This window comes from Rana temporaria, chromosome 1, assembly GCF_905171775.1.
Source record: "Rana temporaria chromosome 1, aRanTem1.1, whole genome shotgun sequence".
NCBI lineage: Eukaryota > Metazoa > Chordata > Amphibia > Anura > Ranidae > Rana > Rana temporaria.
Window position 1 is genome coordinate 426,453,016 of NC_053489.1, and position 22,554 is coordinate 426,475,569.

A 22,554-nucleotide genomic window follows, 5' to 3' on the forward strand; every position below is an offset into this window, starting at 1 on the left:
GCCTGCTGGAGGGTCTTCCTGAGCTCCTCAAGGAAAGCAACTTCTCCAGCCCCACGTTCACAAAATCCCCCAAGATAATCCCAAATCTCCTTCACCTGCAGCCGGTGGGTGTTAATGGCCTCCCTGTACTCCGACCTCTTACTACTAGAGCACCTGTCCCTCTTGTCCCTCAGGCCTGCGAGAGCTGTCATTTTTTCCACGCAGGCCTGGGCTATCCTAACCAGCAGGGACTTGATCTTATCACACCTCTTCCTGGCTTTGGCCTCAGTCTCACCTGGTAGTGTGGTAGTCCAGTCTAAGAGACCCTGCTGGGTGCCCAGGAAGAGGCGGTCATCCCTGCTGATCTTCGTCTGGCTGGAGGAGGGCAGGTGCTGCTGGTTACTCCGGAGGCCGGATGCAGGTCCTTCTCCTGGGCTGAGGGAGGCCATCCCTCCCCTCTTCCGGGGCCAGGGGCTGGGGGCTGGGGCTGGGGCTGGAGGCTGGTCCTGGTGGCTGGATCCTCTGGAACACAGGAGCTCTGGAAGACAGGTCTTCTCTCTACTCCAGCAGGAAGTGGAATGACCAAACTGGGAGGAGCTGGAAGCTTTTTGGTCTGGAGTTCCCCTTCATGAACAGCTATCTGTCATTTACCCATGTCTGTCCCCCCCCTTCAGTTAGAACACACCCAGGGAACATATTTAACCCCTCCCTCCCACCTAGTGTTAACCCCTTCCCTGCCAGTGGCATTTTTAGAGTAAGCAATGCATTTTTACAGCACTGATCGCTAGAAAAATGCCAATGGTTCCAAAAAAGTGTCCGATGTGTCCGCCATAATGTCGCAGTACCGATAAAAATCGCTGATCGCCGCAATAACTTGTTAAATAAAAAATACAACAAAAATTCCATATTTTGGAGACTTTTGCCAAAACCAATCAATAAACGCTAATTGCGAGTTTTTGGGAACCAAAAAGATGTAGAATATGTATCGGCCTAAACTGAGGGATTTATTTATTTTTTAGAATATATATTTTAGGGGATATTTATTATAGCAAAAAGTCACAATTACTCTTTTTGGTTTTTTAAATTGTCGCTCTATTTTTGGTTATAGCTCGAAAAATTCAAAAAACGCAGAGGTGATCAAATACCACCAAAATAAAGCTCTCTTTGTGGGAAAAAAAAGGTTGTCAATTTTTTTTGGGAGCCACGTCGCACGACTGCGCAATTGTCAGTTAAAGCGACGCCGTGCCGAATCACAAAAACTGGCCCGGTCATTGACCAGCAATATGGTCCGGGGCTCAAGTGGTTAAAAATTCACAAAACACTAAAGTTAGCCCAATTTTTGGTGATAATGTGAAAGATGATGTTACACCGAGAAATAGATACCTTACATGTCACGCTTTACTATTGAAAACACGCCTGGAATGGGGCCAAAATTCATTACTTAAAAAAATCCCCAAGGCGACCTTTTTTTTTTTTCTCAGGTTACCAGTTTATAGCTACAGAGAAAGTCTAGCGCTAAAAGTATTACTCTCGCTCTAACGCACGCGTCACTACCTCACATGTGTGGTTTGAACGGTGTTTACATATGTGGGCGGGACTTACGCAAGTCCCGCCCACATATATAAACATCATTCAAACCACACATGTGAGGTATTGACGCGTGCGTTAGAGCGAGAGCAAGACTTTTAGCACTAGACCTTCTTTGTAACTATAAACTGGTAACCTGAAAAAAAAAAAGGTCGCCTATGGGGATATTCACGGAATGAATTTTGGCCCCATTCCAGGCGTGTTTGCAATAGTAAAGCGTGACATGTAAGGTATCTATTTACTCGGTGTAACATCATCTTTCACATTATCAACAAAAATTGGGCTAACTTTAGTGTTTTGTGAATTTTTAACCACTTGAGCCCGGACCATATTGCTGGTCAATGACCGGGCCAGTTTTTGTGATTCGGCACGGCGTCGCTTTAACTGACAATTGCGCAGTCGTGCGACGTGGCTCCCAAACAAAATTGGCAACCTTTTTTTCCCACAAATAGATTATTAAATGTGCGTGTTTACTTCTGTCTTTAACACCTCCCCTTCAGGCTGGAAAGCATGAGATCAGGGGGAAAAAAAAAGCTCTCATGCCATTGCAGCTTGGTTCCTACATGTGTGATGAACTGAGCATGCTCAAACACTTAGAAAAAATTATCCTTTCTTTTTAAAAGGTGAAAAACACTTGGATGCTCATAGAGCGTGGTTTGGGTTAATACCAGGTGTGCGCAATTACAAGCTCACCCAAACTAGAGACTGCAATTTGTTCATGTGATTTCAATTGCTTCATTACTAGCACTGTTATAAAAAGCAGGGATCGATCATTCCTCAGCTGCCCTGAGAAGGGGCAGGCTGGCAGAAATGCTGTTGCTAAACACAAATGTGGTTTGTTGCATGGTTTTTGTTTTATTTTGCCAATGGTTTTGGTTTATTTTTAAATGATGTTCACTTTGATGTATTTGTCTATGTGGCCTTATTTTATGAAAAATGTGTGAAGATGTTAAAGCTATGTTTATTTAGATTTTTTAAATGTATTTTTGTTTGTGTTTGTTTGTTTGTCTTTTTTTGCTTTCCTTGTTTTGTTGACCAATAAAAATTACTTTAAAATTTTTAAGTTTGTCTTTTGTTACTTTTTCATGCTACATATGTTGACAGCTGCAGCTGAAATCGGTTTGGGCCTAACAAATTAGGTGTGATTTTTGTCTAAGCTTCTTTCCTGGTGTGTAATCATGAAATGTTTGCCATGTTTATTCTCCATGACTTTAAAGACAAGTGGTAAGTATATTCTTTTTTCTGCAGTGGTCCTCAGCCCTCAAGTACCCCCGACAGGACATGTTTTGTGGATTTCTCTTATCAAGAATTGCTGTCCAGACTGTCTTTTAAAGCACATGTGCAAAATGAAGGAAAACCTGCAAACATGGCCTGTGTGGGGGGGGGGGTTGCTATTGGTGGACAGGCTTGATGTGCTGATTTACAGCACTGTGCTTAAATCTAGCGCAAGGCAATCCTATTCAAATTGTGGGTGTTTGAGGGAAGCCAAATTAGTGTTAGAACCCCTGCTTTGTGTTTTTTTTTTTTGGGTTGAGCTTTGTGTCCCTTTTCTTAAAATTGGCTTCACTTCCTGTCACACAGCTGAACAGGAAGTGAGGTTAAAACCCTACCAGTGTCATTTCTTGGGGACACAGGTCAATCTAACTAGTGTCCCCATTAAGCAAATTGCACTCCAGCACTGCTGTGTACACCCCAAATCATGGGTCTTCAAACTACGGCCCTCCAGTTATTCAGGAACTACAATTCCCATCATGCCTAGTCATGTCTGTGAATGTCAGTGCATTACAAGGCCTCATGGGATGTGTAGTTCTACAACAGCTGGAGGGCCGTAGTTTGAGGATCCCTGCCCCAATGATTATTTAGTTTGGGGTTTAGTAAAGGCAAAGCCACTCTGCAGTACAAGCATAGTTGCTGAAAATCAGAGAGGAAGCACTGATGGTTTTAACATCCAATCCTGTAGAAGCAAAGTTGTTTTGTTTTCTTTCTTCCTTGCTTTGCACTTGTAGTGCAAAGTGGATTTGCCTTTAGTAAATGGACCCCAAAGTCCAAGATCCCTAATAATTTGGGGTGTACACAGCAAAATGCTAGAGTGCAATTTACATAATGGGAAACTATTTAGATTGATCTCTGTGTCCCCAAGAAAAGATATTAGTAAGGTTTTACCCTCACTTCCTGTTTGGCTATGTGACAGGAAGTGAATGAATTAGAAAGGGTGAAGACACCTCACAAATGTTGTCACTATCAGGGGTGCAGACATCCCCAAAAAAATGAGCAGATAATACTTATTTGCAAATTAATAATTTTTTAGTTAACATTGGGTGGGGTGCTCTAACACACACATTCATACATATTAGCCACGCTGTATCCTGGCCTATTGGCATGGTTATATTTTCTTAGGCCTCTCAATAAAACTCTATGAAATTTGTGCTTAAACTAGAACCAGGGGCGGACTGACAACTCATGGGGCCCCCGGGCAATAGAAGATTATGGGGCCCCTCTGGCTTACAGATGGCCACCACGCCAGGAGGCAGTGCAGAGGCGGGGCAGTAACCCCCTCCCCCCCAGTAACCCCCTCCCCAGTAACCCCCTCCCCCCCCCAGAACTAGTGTGTGTGTGTGCCCTGAAAATTCCTGGGCGGGTGATACAAAAACAGGGTGTGGCTTTGACAGGAAGGGGTGGGTCATTTTTCTATTAGGAGGTGCAGAAATGTAGTCAGGCCTAGGGCAGCACAAAACCTAAATATACTACTGCATATTAGGGCTTATTTAGACCGGATCCGATTTACAGCATGTTTTTATAGTGTGGGAGGAAACCCACGCAGGCACAGGGAGAACATGCAAACTCCATGCAGATGGTGTCACGGGCGGTATTCGAACCAGCGACCCTTTTGCTGCTAGGTCAAAGTGCTATACACTACACCACTGTGCTGAACGAGCATGATTGCAGCTGAAAGCATGAGATCTTTTTTTTTCTCCAATACCATGCTTTCCAGCCTTATTGACCCCGCCTCTCTCCATAAAGAGGACCTGTCACACACTAGTCCTATTACAAGGGATGTTTACAAGTGGTTAAAGTGAAATAATAAAAGTGAAATATTCCTTTAAATTTCATACAGGGGGGGAGGGGGTTTACACGCATGTTTCCCGTGCTTAGAACTGTCCCTGTACAAGATGTCATTTCTGAAGTGAAAAAAAAGTAAGTTTAAAGTACTCATGGCTATAAAGATTACAGTCATTGCTCATTAAAACAAAAAAAAAAAGTATGGGGGTCCCCCCAAATTAAATTACCAGGCCCTTCAGGTCTGGAATGGATATTAAGGGGAACCCGCCGTAAAAACCCCCCAAAAAAATGGTGTGGGGTCCCCCCAAATATCCATACCAGGCCCTTCAGGTCTGGTGTGGATTTTAAGGGGAACTCCACCCCAAATTAAAAAAAAATGGCGTGGAGTCCCCCTAAAAATCCACACCAGACCCTTATCCGAGCACGTTAACCTGGCCGGCCGCAGAAAAGAGGGGGGACAGAGTGCGGCCCCCCCCTCTCCTGAACCGCACCAGGCCACATGCCCTCAACATGGGGAGGATGTCCCCATGTTGATGGGGACAAGGGCCTCATCCCCACAACCCTTGCCCGGTGGTTGTGGGGGTCTGCGGGCGGGGGGCTTATCAGAATCTGGAAGACCCCTTTAACATGGGGACATCCTCCCCATGTTGAGGGCATGTGGCCTGGTGCGGTTCAGGAGAGGGGGGGCCGCACTCTGTCCCCCCCTCTTTTCTGCGGCCGGCCAGGTCAGCATGCTCGGATAAGGGTCTGGTGTGGATTTTTAGGGGGACTCCACGCCATTTTTTTTTTAAATTTGGGGTGGAGTTCCCCTTAAAATCCACACCAGACCTGAAGGGCCTGGAATGGATATTTGCCGGGAACCGCACGTCTTTTTTTTTTTTTTTTTTTTACGGCGGGGTTCCCCTTAATATCCATTCCAGACCTGAAGGGTCTGGTATTTTAATTTTGGGGAACCCCTACATATTTTTTTTGTTTGTTTTATGAATTAATCCTGTCAGAATTGTCAGAGCCGACAATTCATTATAGCCGCGTGTGAATTTTAAATGGCTTTTTTTCCTTCTGAATGTCACTTTGTGCAGGGGCAGTTCTAAGTGCGGGAAAAATGCGCTATTTCACATGCTGACATTACACCCCCCCTAGGTACGAAATTTAAAGGAATATTTCACTTTTATTGTTTCACTTTAAGAATTATTAATTTCACTGCTCCCGAAAAAACGGCCGTTTTTAAAAAAAATTGATACATGTCCCCTGGGGCAGGACTGAGGTCCCCAAACACTTTTTAGGACAAAACTTGCAGATTAGCCTTTAATAATAACACTTTTGAATTCTCCCATAGACTTATAGGGAGATTGGCGCGGCTTTACATATTACTTTCAATGCGCCGGCTGCTACGCTGGTTCATGCGCCTAATTAAGCCTCCACCCGGCGCACTAATTAAGGCATGAACCAGCGCAGCGCACAGAGCATAGTAAATCAGCCCCATAGAGTCCATTAATTGTGAAAAAAAGACGCTGGATCGTTGTTCACACAATGTAGCTAAATCTTCCACACAGTAATGAAGCTTCAATATGCGGCAATAGGAAATGTAAAATCCAGGCTAGGTGGCCCCTTACCAGAAAAGATGGATCCCTATCACAAGGGATCATAAAAGCATAAGGTAAGGAATCTTTGAACCAGAGAGATGCAGGGGAAGAAGGTCCATCTTCACAGGTTCCAAGGAACACTCACAAGGAAGCTTCCTTTCCCTGTAGAAAACCTTATCAGGTGAAATGCTGCGTCGGATGGAAGCCCCAGTATCAGACACAGCCACTACTTAGCATATCGGCTTTTACCGAATACTGCAAAGAGATACGTCTCATATGATTATTGGATTCTCCTCTTTTTTATTGTTGAACTCATGAAAACGTGGTTGCCAAATTCTGATGTCCAGTGCTTTAACTGGGCCGGAACGCGGCGGTACTCAGTACCGCCACTTCCAAAAATGGCCCTGGAGAGTACCAGCACCTCTCCGTGCGCCCAGTACGTGGGTTTACAGTACGGGAACGCAGCCGGTGGGCTTGTCGAGTTGCGGGCCGGTAATGTGTGTCAGACAGGCAGCGCAGTCACAATAGAAACTGTATGCCGCCCCGCTGGAGCCGACTCACTGCTGCCGAGTGCGCTCCTGGCTCCCTTTCCTCTGTCCTGTCACTCCTGTCCTGTGCGTTTCCTCGACCCCCCCCCCATGGAGGAGAGTTGGTTCATTCCCCGGCGTGCGCCGCGTGACGTCACGCCGGAGGCGAGGTGAGAGGAGGACTCGCGCAGGGAGCTGTGTCGGCGGCAAGGAAAGAAGCCCAAGTCATGAGGAGCCTCAGCTCAGCCTGCGTCTACAGTTCCTAGTGCTGCTACTGTCTGGATCCTGGACTCAGGACTGCAACAGAAGGAAGTAAGAAAATAATTGACTGTATTGGACTGAGGTGACCATCAGTTTTTTAATAAAAAAATGGCAGAAAAAAATATTTTTCAGTTATTTTGAGCTTGCCTTCTCTAACTAAAAAAACCCCCCATTAATTGCAGCCTCACTGTGCCACCAAACGCAGCCACTGTGCCCATCAAACGCAGCCACTGTGCCATCAATTGTCGCCACTCTGCCCATCACACGCAGCCACTGTGCCACCAAACGCAGCCACTGTGCCATCACATGCAGCCACTGTGCCATCACACGCAGCCACTGTGCCATCACACGCAGCCACTGTGCCACCACACGCAGCCACTGTGCCACCATCAATTGTCGCCACTGTGCCCATCTAATGCAGCCACTGTGCCCATCAAATGCAGCCACTGTGCACATCACACGCAGCCAAGGGTATTTTCATGTTCAGTATTGGGGGGGGGGAGCACCGGCGCCTAATAAAGTACCGGCACCTCTTTTGGCCCACTTAAAGCACTGCTGATGTCCACTGCAACTTTTTAAATAAAGAGGTTTATGAACTTTTTAAACTTGCTGCGCTATGAAGCATTCTTTTTCCTCTAATTGCATTTGCTGACCATGTCATCCCCGGGAGAGCTGTAAACGAGCGGAGCAGAGCAGAGTGTGAGTGTTCCTTGGAACCTGTGAAGACGGACCTTCTTCCCCTGCATCTCTCTGGTTCAAAGATTCCTTACCTTATGCTTTTATGATCCCTTGTGATAGGGATCCATCTTTTCTGGTAAGGGGCCACCTAGCCCGGATTTTACATTTCCTATTGCCGCATTTTGAAGGTTCATTACTGTGTGGAAGATTTAGCTACATTGTGTGAACAACGATCCAGCGTCTTTTTTTCACAATTAATGGACTCTATGTGTATTTAACTCTTTGCAGCATATACATTGATTCAGTTAATATTTATTTGTCACACCCAGTTTTGAGTGCTGTTTTTTTTCACTATTTATTATTTATTTTATTGGGGGTTGCGCTATTTATCTCTCTTTTACCAGTGGTGAGTTACAGACAGAAGAACAGGAAGTGAGCATTTCTCAGAAGAAATAAGGACATTTAAAAGCAAAATCGAAGGATGAGGTAAGTGAAGGACTAAGGTAAAGAAAGCTATTTAGGGGGGAAAAAAAATAATTTACAACCCCTTTAAGGTAGGGTGACCAGACATCCCCGGTTTCAGGGGACAGTCCCCGGATTGAGGATCAAGTCTGTGCCTGGTTTTGTCTCGGATTGGATTTGAACAGGGGCTGGGGCAATTTCAAAGACAGTTGGTGCAGAATAAAAAAAAAAATCTAAATTGTATTTTTTACCATTATCTGTGCCCCTTTCTGATGATCATGTGCTGGTCGGAGCGGAGGGAATTTTTATTCAGTTTCGGGTGCATGTCCATTCAGCTCCGCTCGCATGTTCTTCCTTGGCTCAAGTCCTGGCCAGCCTCCTGCCTGTTTATCTCCTTGTCTTCCCTGGTGGAGTGATCTTCCTCCGCTCCCCACCCAGTAGTAGCTGTTGCCCGGAGAGTGAGACTTGACAGGCTGTGAGGCGGGCAGAGAGTCGCTGATTGTCGCCATTGCTAGTAAAAAAAAAATATGTCCCCGGATTTCATTTGAAAATCTGGTCACCTTACTTTAAGGGCCCCAACTTTGCTGGTCAATGTTTCTGTCTGTAGCAGACTGCACTATAAACCTCTCTCTCCCTGCATTATTGTCAGCTGTCCCTCTCTCAACACTGACAAAGAGCTGCCCCAAACAGCCCTGTTTGGCAAAATACATAATTTGCCAAAGTCTTGTACCTGACTTCTGGTGCAAGTCTTTGGTCAATGATGATTTCTGTTAAGCATTATGGACAATTCCTGGGAAACGTCCCAAAGTTTGGATTTAATCTGAACCAGCTAAAATTTATGTCGGTCCAAACCCTGAGCTCATCCCAAAACACTAGTTAAACTATGCAAAGACAAACTCTAGTTTGTCCTTTTATATGAAATTGTGTGTGGCTGTATCTTCTTCTGTGCTGTGATGTAGACCTTTTCCCATTGCTGGTGGGGGCTGTGCGATGGTTGTACAGTGAGGCCTATCTGATACAAAGCTTGCTATTCGGTAGCACTCTATAAGGGCTGTGGTTTGTTTCTTCCAAATCCAAGAATTATTCTTTTAATACAAGGTCAGAAGGACCTTTTAACTATTTCTACTCATTTAGAACTACATAAGGAAAAAAATGTATGACCAGCTGTCTATTGGCATTTGCTCGATTTATTAAAATGAAATATGGCCAAACACACGTTAACAAAAAACCCACAAAACTTCAACCAACCATAATTGGCTGACATTCTGTGTAAAGGTATACAGTAAATCAGATGATAAAGTGTCACTGAAGAAATTGCAATATGTAGGATTTAGGAGAGCACACGATGTGTGCTCCAAAGCAGATTTACAAGCAACCTAATACAGCAATTAGCAATGATTGGCTTGCTTAATTGGATTTTTGTGTGATTGTCAACATCTCTAACATGACCGTGACAGACATTTAGTTGTACAGAAGCATCCTGATCAAGCAGCAGATTGTTGTGGGAGACAGAAGGCAATGCTCCAAGTGCTCGCAGCACAGGATTAATTAAAAGGCAATATATGTCTATCTGCCAGTTTAAAACATCAGACGGGCCATGTTAAAACAAATCACAGAATAAGTTAACTTTTAATTGAAATGTTCACTTTTTCATCTGACAAAGTGTCAGTGTTAAAATGAAAATGAATAACTTTCCAAGCAAAATATACTGTATATCACTCTACATTTTAATAGGATTTCCATTTCAGACTATTTGTTTTCGGTAGGTACAGGACATGCTGTTTACACGTGACATAGTCTTACCTTTGCTATTCCTCTTTTAAAATTCATTAAAGAGAAGTTTTTCCTCAGAGTTTTTACCCTTTCTGCCAATGCTGCTTCTGCCTGTCTGAGAAGCTGAGCATCAACATCAGTGGGCTGGCAGCAAGCAAGGACAGGCAGCCTATGGCAAATGTAACTGTCCACACCTATTGTTATAGAAAGGAGAAATAATATACAGTGCAGTTTTAACATGTCGGCACTGCCGAGATATACAATAGGGTTAAAGTGTTTCCCTTGAATCTCATCTTTTTACTATTAAAAGGTCTGGGATAAAGCAGTTAGCCAGAAATAGTTATACCTTGTGAAAGAAAAAGGGGTAGTCTTTAATAAAATCAAATAAGTTCCTTCAGTTTCCATAACACTGAAGCACTCTTGATTAGGCAAGTTTACAATGGAAGAAAAGCCTGACTATAAGTATTTATTTTATTTATTTATTTATTTTATTTATTACTATTTATTTGGGAAGCGCGCATATACCACCGGTCGGTGGTGCCAAAGTGCTTTGTGACAAAATAGCCCGGATGTTCTGGGGAGGGGAGCAAAAATAAAAGAGAAGGGAGAAAAAAACAAGAAATCAGCGAAGAAAAATTGGCCTAGGATTGAAATGCTTGGCAGAATAGCCAGGTCTTCAGCTTCTTCCTGAACGTATATAGGCTTCGGGAGATGCGAATGTTAAGCGGGATTTGGTTCCAGAGAGTCGCCCCCGCGGAGCCAATCCGTTTTCCTTCTATAGAAATTAGCCTGTCAGTATTGCCAATGAGTAGAGCTTTGTCGGCTGAGCGAAGACAGCGTCTAGGTATATAGGGCCTAATCCACAAAAGGGATACGCCGGCGTATCTACTGATACGCCGTCGTATCCCTGTTTCTATCTATGGAACTGATCCACAGAATCAGTTTCACATAGTTAGGCAGAAGATCCGACATGTGTAAGGGACTTACACTGTCAGATCTTAGGATGCAGTACCGCAGCCGCCGCTGGGGGCATTTCTCGTCGAAATGCCGCTTCGGGTATGCAAATTAGCACTTACGGAGATCCACAAAGCTTTTTACGCTTCGTTTTTTCTCCGTAAGTATTAGTTTGCCGTCGCAATATTAGGGCTACTTTTACAAGGCCTAAACTGTTTACACCTTGTAAAAGTAGACCCTTCTATCCCGCGTCACTGTCTTTTTTTTTTTTTTTTTCGCCGCAACTCGTTTTTTTTTTTACGCCCGTCGCGATTCTCAAAACCCGGCGCAACGTAAAAACGCGCAAAGCACGTTGGGAAAATGACGTCGGGAGCATGCGCAGTACGTCCGGCGCGGGAGCGCGCCTAATTTAAATGGACTCGCCCCATTAAATTAGGAACGCCTTGCGCCGGACGGATTTAAGTTACACCGCTCAAAATTTCTAGGTAAGTGCTTTGTGGATCGGGCACTTAGGTAGAGATTTTGCGGTGGTGTAACTTAAACGGGAAAAAATACGTTGCGCCGGGTTTTTGTGGATTAGGCCCATAGTGTGGGCCCAGCTGGTGGTAGCCCCTGTAGATCAGACAGAGGATTTTAAAATCGGCCCGTTTTGTAACAGGGAGCCAGTGAAGTTCGTTGAGCACAGGGCTGATGTGGTCTTGCTTTTGGAGATTGTAGATAAGCCTGGCTGCTTGATTCTGCACCAGCTGCAGTTTCTTAGACCATTTCATTGGAATGCCTAGTTGGACTCCATTTGAAAAGTCAAGGCGAGAAATAATTAGTGCCTGGACTAAGTCTTTCCTCTGGTCTTGGGTCAGGAGATGTTTTGCCTTGCGGATAAGTCGTAGAAAATGGGAGGCTCTCGAAACCGATTGTCTAACCTGGGGAATCATACTTAGTTTTTCGTCAAGGATAACCCCCAGGACCGTCACCTTATCTTTCGGATTGGGTGTCAAGCCCAACTCAGTGGGCCAATTTTGAAGAAAGTCGGTCTTGCCTTTTCCAACTATCATGACCTCTGTTTTGTTACCATTGAGGCACAGTTTGTTGATGGTCATCCAGTGGTAAATGTCGCGCAGACAATTGGCCAATCTTAAGGACATGTCAGGGTAAGTTAGATCATCGGCTACCAACTGGACGTCGTCCACGTACAAATGGAACCAGAGACCATGTTTACCAATAATGTCGGGTAAAGGCCTAAGATAAATGTTGAAGAGAATGGGGGACAGGGCTGATCCCTGAGGGACCCCATTCTCCACTGTGGTAATCGGGGATAGAAAAGAGCCCATCTTAACTTGGTGGGTGCGAGCTGTTAAAAAATCACTGAACCAAGCAAGGGCGGTATCTCCCAGCCCGAAAGAGGACTCGAGTCTGGATAGCAGGATGGAGTGATCCACGGTGTCAAAGGCTGCAGACAGGTCGAGCAGCACCAGGGCTGCCGACCCGCCCGCATCCACCACGTTAAGGAGCTTCTCTCGAGTGGACAAAGCTACCAGCTCAGTTCCCCTCCCAGGGCGGAAGCCAGACTGTAGATCATGGAAGAGCAGGCCATCCTCACAATGAGTTTGGAGCATTCCTAACCCCACCACCACTACCACCTATCCTGCTTAAAGGGGTAGTAAACCTGTGCAGTTAGTTTTGCACAGTGTGGCCCCGAACCTCATCTTCTGGGGTGCCCCGGCGGCGCTTGCGGCTCTTCCTTGCATCGGTAAACCCTCTGGGAGAAGCGCTGTCCCTGGGGGTTAACTTGTGGGTGTGTTCCTGAGTCCAAAATGTGCGTGCATAGACATAGAATGCCAGACTCAACCTTGCCGCCGGCGCCTGCATCATTGGATTTGATTGACAGCGGCGGGAGCCAATGGCTATGCTGCTATCAATCTAACCAATCAAGAGCTGAGAACCCCAGGCAGAGAGGTACTGCGTTTCTCTGCCAAGGGAACGAACAGGCTCAGGTGAGTAAAACGGGGGGCTGGGGGGCCGGTCAGTGTCAGAAGTTTTTTTAACCTTAATGCATATGATACTACCCCCTTTAACCTGTATGAAAAAAGATCTGTATACTTAACTATTTTGAATCCACTGTAGTCTAAATTATTATTATTATTATAATACATGATTTATATAGCGCTAACAGTTTTGCGCAGGGCGCTTTACAATGTAGAGGGGGACAGCACAATTACAATACAGTTCAATACAGAAGGGACTGGAGGTCCCTGCTCATGGAGCTTACATTATAAAGGGAGGGGGAGGTGGTACAATATGTAATAGCTGGGAGGATCTGCTAGGTAGGGTCTGCTAGGACATATGGAGCCAGGGAGTTCCAGAGGATGGGACAGACTCTACTGAATTCCTTTAGGCGAGCATGGGAGGAGGTACCAAGGGAGCTAGAGAGCAGGAGGTCCTGGGTGGAGTGGAGGAGACGATTTGGGCAATATCTGCAGATGAGGTTGGTGAGGCAGCTGAGGGCGATGTTGTGGGTGACCTTGTTGTTTGTGGTTAGTATTTTGAATTTTATACGGTGGGATAGTGGAAGCCAGTGAAGGGATTGGCAGAGAAGGGCATCAGTCACAGATCTGTTAGTGAGGTGTATGTTCTAGCAGAAGCATTCATAATAACTGAAGGCGGCATGGCCTGTGTAAGGTTAGGCCATTAAGAGAGAGTTGCAGTTCCCGCTGTTCCAGCTCCTCTGTGTCAGTGAGAAGCTGCTGGCAGGGGAGAGGATGGATCATCGACAATGGCTGTGCCATGGAGGCCTATGGGTAATGCCATAGCTCTGGAATCCACAGCAATGGTCAAGTGCTTCTGAACCAGAGAAGCAGGATCACATGACCAGACCAGAGTGGATTAAAAATAGGTAAGTGAATAAATCTTTTTCTATAAGTTAGACAGAATAGGTAGGAAAGGGAGAATGGAACATTTTTAAGAATACTAAGGCCGGGTACACACGGACAAAACATGTATGGTGAAAGCGGTCCGTCGGACCGTTTTCACCATACATGTCTGCCAGAGGGCTTCTGTACGATGGTTGTACACACCATCGTACAGAAGTCCGCGCGTAAACAATACGCGGGGCGTGTCCGCGTGTCGCCGCGACAATGACGCAGCGACGTGGCGGCCCGCTTTAAAATGCTTCCACGCATGCGTCGAAGTCATTCGACGCATGCGAGGGACGGCGGGCGCCTGGACATGTACGGTAGGTCTGTACTGACGACCGTACATGTCCGAGCGGGCAGGATTCCAGCGGACTGTTTTATAAACAAGTCCAGGAATATTTGTCCGCTGGGAAAAGGCCCGGCGGGCAAATGTTTGCTGGAATTCGGCCCGCTCGCGCCCACACACGACCAAACATGTCTGCTGAAACTGGCCTGCGGACCAGTTTCAGCAGACATGTTTGGTCGTGAGTATGGGGGCCTAATAGTTAGGCTTTTCTTCCACTATACTGAGGAAAATATCAGGGTTTTTTCTCCTGATCCTTCTGTTCACCTCCTAAAAATATCACTGATTGGTTTCTTCTGTCTTCCATACATTTTAAGCAAAAAAATTAAATAGATTAGAAAGTGAGGATTTTGTTCTGGTGTATGCTCAGTATATGAAGCCAATAGATCAGCATGGCAGCCTAGCAACTAGCAGTTTTAAAAAGACAGTACAGGTTTCCTGTTTGGAGACACTTGTATTAGAGAAGACTTCATAGGGAAGAAAATTTCACCTTTTACTTAGTACTAGAAACTTTTTAATCAGCCAAAAAGTTTTTTATTTTTTAATTTTTTTTACCTTAATGTAATACCTTTATTAAGATAAATATTTTGGCCCAGTACAGACATCTATTTTGCTAAAAAAAATATAAACTTGGCTGTTATAGTTCCATGATCTGACTATCTATTCTTAATATGCTGCACCAAAAACAACACTTGTCTGAAAAAATCAGTCAGTCACAACACACTTTGCTGTTTTGGTCCCATTTTCAAATTCATTTTACTCAAAGCTAAATGCCTTACTCTCGTGTCAAGAGTTGATTTTTTTATTTTTAAACCTCAGGATACCAAAAGATAATTTTTTTGTAAAAAAAATAAGGCCTGTTTTTTCCAAAATACTTTGGGCAGATCCTCAAAGAAATTACGCCGGCGTATCACTTGATATGCCGCGTAATTCAAATTACCCGCGTCGTCTTCTTTAGTTTGAATCCTCAAACCAAGATACGACGGCATCTGGGTTAGATCCGATAGGCGTACGGCTTCGTACGCATTCAGATCTTAGATGAAATACTTCGGCGTCCGCTGGGTGGAGTTTGCGTCGTTTTCCGTGTTGGGTATGCAAATTAGCGATTTACAACGATCCACGAACGTACGCGCGGCCGTCGCATTCTGTTACGTCGTCTCCAGTCGTTTTTTTTCCGCGTATAGTTAAAGCTGGTGTTTTGGCGGCGTATAGTTAGAATTGCCATGTTTAGTAAGGCCGTCGTTCCAGCTTTTAATTTGAATTTTTAATTTTTGTTTGCGTAAGCCGTCCGTGAATCGGAATGTACGTAAGTCACGTGTAAGTTAAAAAAAAATGACGTCCTAAGCGACGTCATTTAGCGCAATGCACGGCGGGAAATTTCGGGACGCGCATGCCACAGTTCATTCGGCGAGGGGACGTGCTTCATTTAAATGAAACACGCCCCCTAATCGCCGATTTGAAATACGCGCCGTTACGCCGCTTTGAGATACACTACGCCGCCGTAACTATCGGCGCGCAATCTTTCAGGATTCGAACCAAAGCCGGGAAGTTACGGCGGCGTAGTGTATCTCAAGAAGGCGAATGAAGGTATAACTGATAATAGCTGTGTGACTTCTTACCTTTGTATCCAAGCAGTGGGGCAGACAGGACCGGCAGATGTCAGGTTAGATGGATCCAGACTCAGACATGAAGATGAAATCAGCGTGGTTTATTCAATCCAGATAAGACAACAAACGTGATACAATACTGTTCTGTAGTAGTGGTATCAATGCTGACTTGTTAGAATATGTCCTGAGGCTAGCTGCTGTGGCTGCTGAGCTGCTGCTAACTACTGCTGACTTCTGCGTGACTTCTGCGTGACTTCTGCGTGACTTCTGCGTGACTTCTGCGTGGTCAAAAACTGATGCCTTCTCGAGCCCAAAAAACGTGGAGTGTCTAGTCACACAGCCATGAGGAGAAACTGAAATGGCTGCCCCCAGTGAAGAGACCTGCCCAGCAAGAGTCCACGCCTTTCGAATACAAAAAACTTTACTAACCAAAACAGAAACGTGTGTGGCATGCACATTCTGGCCAGCAGATGGCAGCAGTGAAAGAAATGCATGAAAACAAACATGGAGAAATAAAAATTAAGAATGCAATGTACAAATAACTATAAGGAGAAACAGCACACTCCCCGTCTGAAATTTACGTAAGGAGATTTCACTATGACGAATGTCCATAAAAATATAATACAACCTGTAACAAAGAACATGTGAAATGCAATAAACATGACATAGTGGGGTTGGCTGAACCATAGCGGGTAAAACTGTGAAGTTCGGGTTCAGTCCTTTTTCATCCTTCAGGAACGTTCTCGATGGGTAATATTAGAATGAGTTTGTTAATCGGGCCTTGCAAAAGTTTTAAGCTCACCCTTCCTGAAGATCTTCAGCTCCACCTTTCGGACCTTGCCATCCTTGCTAGGAAGAACCTTTGTAATTAGTCCCATAGGCCAGGTGATCCTTTCGGTTTGTTGCTCCTTCATCAATACGAGGTCTCCTTCTTTCAAGTTTGGTTTTTGATATTGCCATTTCCTCCTTCCTTGAAGAATATTGAGATACTCTTTACGCCATCTGTTCGCAGAAGTAATCTGCCAGGTGTTGTACACGTTTCCAGTGTTTTTGGTAGATATTCCCATGGGTAAATTCTCCACTAGGCGTGAGCATATTGTCCGTTTTTTGGGTAAGTAGAATAGCCCGGAGACAGTATGGCTGGTGTTTCAGGATCCATAGATACTGGCACAAGGGGTCTTGAATTGATGATAGCTGAAACTTCAGCGAGAAGAGTGACGAGAGTCTCGTGTGTTAAGTCTTGAAGAGTTTACATCCATCAACATAGAATTTAAGATGTTGCGTGAGATCCCGATCATTCTCTCCCAGGAACCCCCCATGTGGGAACTATGAGGAGGATTAAAAATCCAGGTGCAACCTTTCTCCGCCAACTGATCTTGGATAGGCTTAGTGTCGATGTTCAGTTCTCTACAGGCGCCGATGAAGTTACTTCCCTGGTCTGAACTCAACTGTTTCACTGGTCCTCTGATGGCGAAGAACCGTCTTAAGGCATTAATGAGGCTGGATGTGTCCATAGATTCTATCACCTCTATATGAACGGCTCGCACACTCATGCAAGTAAATAGCACGGCCCAACGTTTACCGTTTGCGTGACCACCACAGGTTCTATGTGCGAACACCATCCATGGTCCAAAGACGTCTAGGCCAGTGTAGGTGAAGGGCGGCTCTGTGCATAGTCTATCCGCGGCAAGTCGGCCATTTGTTGGTGTAGCTGTTTTCCTCTGGCTTTACGACAGTGCACACAGTCATGCAGTAGTTTGGCTACACGTTTCTTCATACCTATAATCCAAAGACCCGCAGACCTTAACTTGCCCTCAGTGATTTGTCTGCCCTGGTGTTCAATCTTTTTGTGGTATGGTCGGATCAGCAACGTGGTGATATGATGTTTGCTGGGAATAATGACAGGATTTTGCTCCACAACTCCTAGGTGGGCTTGATTCAAACGACCACCAACTCTGAGCAGGCCAAAACTGTCCATAATTGGGTTTAAGTTTGCAAGGGGACTTTTTATAGGAATCTGCTGTCTGTTGTTCAAGCACTTCCATTCTACGTTAAATTCCTCCTGCTGGACATGACGATTATGAGAGACTCGCTATGAGAAATGTCCTCAGCAGAGAATGGTTTATGGCAGACGTGCCAACCATGACAATCTTTATCTTCCTGAGTATTGTGATAACATCTGGCGATGTGCACTAACCTTGCAATGGTTCTGACAAGTCTCATCCAACTGGAGAAATGTTCAAAACGATGACAGTCGAGCCTGGAGGTCTGCTTTGTTTCAGTGACTAATGCGCTAACTTTGGCACGATTTCTGGATCATTATCCGGATCCTGGATGCTGTAAACTTTCTGTTCACATTTGTCTGCTCGTCCTAGCAGAAACTCTGGGCCTGTAAGCCAAGTAGATTTAGTAAAGGAACCCATAGACGTAGGCCTGGTGGCGTTATCTGCTGATTAAGTTCAGATGGTATGACAATGTGTTCTCTCGTCTAAGGCTTGCTGTCCATGGTGCGCTGAAGAGAGTTAGATCTGGATGGCGCTTGCTCCTGATTGTCCGGGAGTCTTACCCTGGTGGTTCTGTAGGGTAATGGAGAAACCCAGTGATTGGTTTCGTCTTTAAAGAACTCTCTGTCCTTCTACTGATAAGGCTACCTTATTGTCATCCTTGGTTGTGTGGAAGACTGATCTCCCCGAGTCGTCAGCAAAGAGGGGAGAAATGATGTCAGGTGGTTGTACGAGGTCTGGAGACTTCCCCTTGACTTCATAGTGATGAGGACACGGCTTAATGCAAGTTGTGCGTCCATCTCCGCGTACGTACGTTTTGAAGGAGTCGATTTCTGGTTGATCCAGGCATACATTTCCTATGACTACCCATCCCAGGTCCAGCCTCTGGGCAAATGGCGCGTAGTCAGGACCATTACACTGTTGGCGCACCTTGTACACCCTTAGATTGTCTCTGCCAAGCAGGAGTAGAATCTCAGCATTGTTGTCCATAGGTGGGATAACGTTGGCTAGGTGCCTTAGGTGCGGTTGGAGTAATGCAGCTTCTGGGGTAGGAATCTCATCCCTATGGTTGGGTATTTGATCGCATTCAATCAGTGTTGGTAGGGGTATTTCTGTATTCCCACTGATGGGGGAAGCAATGAATCCTTGCGCCCTCCTGCCGCTAGTCTCTATGCAGCCTGAGCAGGTGTTTAAGATGTAGGGTTCTGATGGTCCCTTTATCCCAAAGGCTTCAAAGAATTTAGGTCCTGCTAGGGACCGGTTGCTTTGGTCATCGATGATGGCATACATTTTTACTGCCTTTTCTGGTAGTCCCTCTGGATAGACCTTGATTAGGCATATTCGGGCACAACATTTCTCACCCTGGCCCTCGCCACATACTTCCAAACATGAGCAGGAAACAGCGGCGGCTGCGTTAGCGTGGTTCTGGGGCTCCCCGCCATGACTTGGAGCGGGACTGGTGGTGACGGCAGCTGGTGAGTCTCTGGGCAGTGGAACTGGGTGCATAGCCGAGGCATGTCTTTCACTATGACACTCCTCACACTTGATGATGGATTTACAGTCCTTAGCCATGTGCTCCAATGAAGCACAGCATCTGAAACACACCCCAAGCTCGCTGAGGAACTTATTGCGCTCCTGTATGGGTTTGGATCTAAACCCCTGCATTTGTTCAGTGAGTGTGGTTTTTTATCAATGGGACATTCATGATTGAAGGACTTGTCTCCTGATGAGGTATTGTACTGTTTACCCGTGGGTGCTGCAGAAGATGGTAGGTTAGTCTTTCTAACACTCACGCTGCTCTTAAAGTCTCTGTGTTTATGCATGACACTTTCATACCTTGGTGATGGTGTCGCTGGAGCTGTAGTGTTGAACTCCAGGAAATCGAGGCTGGGGTCATTCCTCATCTGGGACTGTTCATCAATGAATCTGCAGAAATGAATAAATGGGGGAAAGGTGACGTCATGCCCCCTTTTGTACCTTGAGACTGATGCCGCCCACTTTTCTTGCAGACTGTATGGTAGTTTCACGACAATTGGGTTCACTCCATGGGCTGTATCCAGGTAGCATAGCCCGGTCAGACGAGGGGTCTCTTTTGGCAAGCTCTAGTTCCATGAGCAGGTCACTCAAATCCTGAAGCTTATGGACGTCCTTAACATTGATCTTTGGAATGTTCTGCAATCTCTTAAATAGGGCCTTCTCTATAGCTTCTGCACTGCCAAAGGTACGTTCGAGTCTCTGCCAGGCAGCAGCGAGACCTGCTTCTGCTTGTCCCACATAGACAGTTCTGAGGCTCTTGATGCGATTTGTGAGCTTGGGCCCAGCCATGTGATCAGGAGGTTGAGCTCCTTCTCTGCGTCTAGTTTGAGGTTGGCAATGGTGGCCTTGAAAGTTGCCTTCCAAGCTCTGTAGCTCTCTGCACGGTCATCAAATTTTGAGAGACTTGTGTTAATTAGCTCTCTGATCGCCATAATCCTGGCCAACTCAGACATATCTGATTTCTCACTGCTTGTTGCCACGACAACCTGTGGTGCCGCCGGGGCGTGTAGGCGTGAAAGGGTGAGATGCATCCAGGTAGAATGATGCTGCTGCAGGGTTGAGCTGTGATCTAGTCTCTGTAGATCGTGAGGACTGCTGCTTGAGCTGTGGAGGTAGGTCAGGAAACACCTGATGGCCCTTTTTGTAGTTTCGTAATAACTGTCCTTGAGAAGGCACATCTGGGTGAACACCATTAGATTTCTCGGGTGCTGTAAGTGACACTGGCACTGTAGGTGGAGATGACTTTGAGGTTTCGGCGTTGTCATCTTGGACGGTACTGCATACTGGGGGTGATGCAGATAATTGTTTCAGTACATAGTCGCTGGTGCGGTAAGCTGAATCTTCTACCTCCTGTGGTAGCGAGCAGACTGGATCAAGACCTTGGCTTAATGCTTGCTCAAGTAGTCTTACTTTAGCTAATGCAACTTCCTCTTCCATCTCTGATTCAAGAATCTTTATTCGAGCCTCTGCTTCTGCTTCTGCCCTCTTGGCCTCTGCTTCTGCCCTCTTGGCCTCTGCTTCTGCGTCTGCCCTCTTGGCCTGTGCTTCTGCGTCTGCCCTCTTGGCCTCTGCTTCTGCGTCTGCCCTCTTGGCCTCTGCTTCTGCTTTTGCCAGAGCTTCTTTTTCAGTGAAGGAACGTCTGGCTTTGGATTGCTCTGCATTTATGCGGGCCTCTAGTAGTCTGTCGCTTAGGGTTGAGCTTCTTGAGCACGATGATCTGTATGACCGAGAGGAATGTTTGGATGAATTTGATCTGTGTGATCTAGTTTCTTGCAAATGGGAGATGCGGAGTTCCGCTTTATCTTTAGCAAGCAGCACCATGGTGTCTCTTTGAATGTCTATAGATTCTGCCTTGCTCAGTTCTGAAAGGGCTTCATCATTATTAAAGTTTTTTAGAAAGGTTATTGCAGTGCGCCTGCGCTGGGGCACTCTGGCAAGGTTCCTCAGGTGTTTTAAGTGATTTGCGGGGGTTTAGGTTAGAGAGGGACCCCGTGTGCGTTAACAGTTCTGCTATGCGAGCAAAGGTTGATATGGGATATAGAAAACGGCTCGATGAGTTGTGGAGGGCTTTCAGGCAACAGTAAAGATACTGTGGACATGCGGTGCTTGCCCTGAGACTTGTGGAACATGCACTGTAGCCGGGCAGATTCGCTGCAGATGGGCCTGTTACAAGGGAGATTCCTTAGTGTGGTAACTCTGAGGGAATCTGTGACTGGGGTGTGGACATTAAGGCAGTTTTTGACTGTTCTGTTCCCACATGAAGGCGAATGAAGGTATAACTGATAATAGCTGTGTGACTTCTTACCTTCGTATCCAAGGAGTGGGGCAGACAGGAACGGCAGATGTTCAGGTTAGATGGATCCAGACTCAGACATGAAGATGAAATCAGCGTGGGTTTATTCAATCCAGATAAGACAACAAACGGTGATACAATACTGTTCTGTAGTAGTGGTATCAATGCTGACTTGTTAGAATATGTCCTGAGGCTAGCTGCTGTGGCTGCTGAGCTGCTGCTGAGCTGCTGCTAACTACTGCTGACTTCTGCGTGACTTCTGCATGACTTCTGCGTGACTTCTGCATGGTCAAAAACTGATGCCTTCTCGAGCCCAAAAATGTGGAGTGTCTAGTCACACAGCCATGAGGAGAAACTGAAATGGCTGCCCCCAGTGAAGAGACCTGCCCAGCAAGAGTCCACGCCTCCGAATACAAAAAACTTTACTAACCAAAACAGAGACGTGTGGCATGCAAATTCTGGCCAGCAGATGGCAGCAGTGAAAGAAATGCATGAAAACAAACATGGAGAAATAAAAATTAAGAATGCAATGTACAAATAACTATAAGGAGAACAGCACACTGCACCTGTGCAGATCTCTGTGGATCTGCCCCTTTGACATTTTTCCAAACTCAGTACACTAAACTGCAAGAAAAGGTTGAGGCCTTTTTATACAAAGGAGCTTGCAGTCTCAGTCCAAAAAGTCAATTGTATCCACAATATTTTTGTGAAATTATACTGTATAAGACTGTTTTGGAAAATTATATCGCTGAGGGGAGGAGAAACAACAGGGGGGGGGTCAAGTCTGATTGGAGGAGAACAGGCTGAGTTCCCAGCATACCTATAAAACTGACCATGGTGTGCTCTCCTGCTTAGTGTGGTTAGTTTTTAATAGGAAAGCAGAGGGACTGGCAGGAACACCAGGGATTTCACACAAAGGAAGCAATAAAAAGAGAACAGGATAACTTTTCATACAAGTACATGGTACAGCAGGCACATATCAGGAAAATTAATAGCTGG